Source organism: Gekko japonicus, unplaced genomic scaffold, assembly GCF_001447785.1.
Source record: "Gekko japonicus isolate JY-2015 unplaced genomic scaffold, Gekko_japonicus_V1.1 scaffold2453, whole genome shotgun sequence".
Lineage (NCBI taxonomy): Eukaryota > Metazoa > Chordata > Lepidosauria > Squamata > Gekkonidae > Gekko > Gekko japonicus.
In genome coordinates, this window is record NW_015173212.1 from 39,008 (window position 1) to 42,459 (window position 3,452).

A 3,452-nucleotide genomic window follows, 5' to 3' on the forward strand; every position below is an offset into this window, starting at 1 on the left:
GGGCCACGGCCATACAAGGGAAAACTCTATGGTTTTCCCTTGTATGGTCGTGGCCCCACCCCCAGCGTGCCCAGCGTCATGACGTCACTTCCCTGTGATGTGCATGCGGCGCACCGGGATCCGTACGGGAGTCCCCCACCAGCAAGGTAAGTGCCACTTGGCAACCCTACTCTGGATTAAAAAGAAAGGTGAATTCGGTTTTAGTGCAGAATTGCTTGGAGGACACCGCAGTGAGTATGGATTAAAAGGAGAGTGCAGAAAGGGCCACAGTTGCTTGTTTAAACTGAGGTAGGCCACTTTGTGTGCCACGTAGCTGCTTAGCACAGATAACAGATGACCTTCGACAAAGACACCCTCATGGCTACATTTCTGGGATTTGGCATGGGGTATATGTCTCTGCCCTGTGCAGAGAGAGGAAATCAGAGAGCTGTGCTCGTCAGGGTAGTTATTATTAATTTTTTAATTAAAGTATTTATATCCCACCTTTCCTCGTGGCTCTAAGTGGCTTACAAATCTTAATTAAAAACAGTACAATTTAAAAGCAATAAACCAGTAACTCTTCTCCTTAGGTGGTGACAGCTATGGAGAAAGACTTGCAGGGATTCTATAATTTCCTCTGGTCTAATTACTCACTATTAATTAACTGGTGTGTTAGACTGTAGAATCACAAGGAGTCCTCCTGCCGAGGTGCCAGGAAATTATAAAGGGAAGAGTTGTGTTGTTTGTCTTGGTTGTAACGGAGGTGTTTTATTATGGAATGTGTTAACTGAAGGGTGCACAAACAGAGTGTGTGACAGTAGGATTTGCGTATGGGTGGCATGACTCAGTTTTATTTATTTATTTATTTATCAAATTTATATCCTGCTCCCTCTCCCCTGAACGGGACTTGGGGCAGCTAACAGCATATAAAATAAAAAGGTAAAGTAAAGGTTCCCTTGCTTGAAAGCCAGTCGAATCCGACTCTAGGGTTGCGGTGCTCATCTCCATTTCAAAGCCGAAGAGCCAGCGCTGTCTGAAGACGTTTCCGTGGTCATGTGGCCGGCATGACTAAACATCAAGGCGCATGGAACGCTGTTACCTTCCCACTGAAGTGGTATTTATTTATCTACTTGCAATTTCTTGCTTTCGAACTGCTAGATTGGCAGGAGTTGGAACTAGAGACGGGAGCTCACTGCGTCATGCGGCACACTCGGGTCTCGAACTGCTGAACACACAGCCTGTAGTTCAGCCTGTAGTTCAGCCTGTAGTTCAGCCTGTAGTTCAGCGTCTTAACCACTTGAGCCACCACAGCTCCAGCATATAAAATACCCCCCCCCCAATATGAAGATATAATAAATTATCTTTAAAATATAAAATGGTAAAAAATCTATCCCCATTAAAATCTATCCACTATCAAGCAGAGTAGGATGTGTGGATGGTGAAGACACAGCTGAAGTATACCAGCTGCCTGGTGGATCAGAATCACCCAAAGGCCGCCTGAAAAAGAGCAGCCTTGAATGCCCTGCGGAACCTAGGGAGGTCCTGCAAGGCATGCAGCTTTTCGGGCAGTTGGTTCCACAGGACAAGGGCCACTACTGAGAAGGCCCTCACCCTTGTTGACACAAGGCAGGCAGCTCCTGGACCAGGAACCTTCAATAAATGCAGAGATGAAGATTGGAGAAGACAGGGAGCATCAGGCCAGGTGTCAGGATCCACAGCCAAACAACGGAGCACACACTTCTGAGAAAGGTTTTGCTTTATTGTTAGTACTATGGTTGCAATAACATGGTCACTGTTATGAATGACGAGCGAGGAACAAGCATACAATGATATAGAAGATTCAAGAGGTATCCCCCCCCCAACTGTGGGCCAATCGCCCCATTTCCCGCGGGCGGGATAGGGCCCCGGGGGGAACTCCTCCCCGACGTGCGCGTCACCCGGAAGTGACAGGAGGATGCTGGGTGCGCTGGGGGCGGGGCCACGGCCATACAAGGGAAAACGCTATGGTTTTCCCTTGTATGGCCGTGGCCCCGCCCCCAACATGCCCGGCGTCCTCCCGTCACTTCCGGGTGACATGCGCATGCACACACCAGACGCCGGCCAGGAGCCCCCTGCTCCCGGCGAAGATCAACTTGGCAACCCTACAATGACCCAACCGATCAAAGACTGAGAAACGAAACTAGTCTCACGGTTAATTAAAGTGGAGACACTACACAGGCATGAATACAAGGTCAGAGATAACAAGGGGAGAAGCGAGAGGGAAGGAATGTGGCACCAACTTGTACACAGGTCAGGCAGGCGAACTCTAGGCTAATCAACAATATGGCAGCATACCTGACACCAGGAGAGGCAGTCCTGAAGGCATGAGGGCCCTAGGCTATTTAGGGCTTTAAAGGTAAGTACCAACACTTTGAATTGGCACTGGAAACTAATTGGGAGGCAATGCAGCTGCTGTAGGATGGGTGTTATATGCGGTGACCAGGACACCCCTGCCAGCAGTCTGGCAGCTGCATTCTGGATGCTTCCAAAGCATCTTCAACGGTAGCCCTGCATAGAGCACGTTACAGTAGTCGAGTCTTGAGGTGACTGCTGAGTGAATTACTGTGGCAAGGTCCACCTGAGACAGATAGGGAGCCAGTTGGCGGGCCTGGCGTAGATGGCAAAATGCAGCCTCTGTCAGCGAGGACACATATTTGTCCATAGAGAGCAAAGAATCGAGCCATACTCCCAAATTCCTGACCAAGTCAACTGCAGAAAGACAGGCCCCATCAAGGGTTGGTAGATGTGGCCATCCCAGTGATCGGGGCTTCCCCAGCCACATGATCCTCTGTCTTTAACATGTTCTCTTTTGTCTGCAGATTCACTTATGATCATGATACCTAATATTCATTGTGACAGTTACTTGAGATATTGAAGGGCAGAGTTAAGGAGCATTATAGGTGCTGATCAAGAAGATCACGTTGGTTGTTGAGAGAAGTGTGTGCGCATCAAGTGCCATCAAGTCACAGCCGACTTATGGCGACCCCGGCAAGGGTCTTTCAAGATAAGTGAGAAGCAGAGCTGGTGAGCCACAGCCTTCCTCTACGGAGTTTTCCATGGTGGTCTCCCATCCAAATACCAGCCCTGCTTAGCTTCTGAGTTCTGATGAGATGGAGCCAGGGCTCTTTTTGTAGAAAAAGCCCAGCAGGAACTCATTAGCATAATAGGCAACACCCAACAGCAGGAACTCATTAGCATATTGGGCCACACCCCTGACAGCACAGCTTATTAGCACATTAGGCCGCATCCATATGTTACTAGAAGTGTGGTTATCCAGCCACACCCACCTTTTGCTTGTTATTCTGTTTCCCTTGTTTGTTGTCAAAACCCAGGGCCTTTTTTTGTAGCAGGAACTCCTTTGCATGTTAGGCCACACACCCCTAATGTAGCCAATCCTAATGAGTTTCTGCTGTTGGGTGTGGCCTATTATGCTA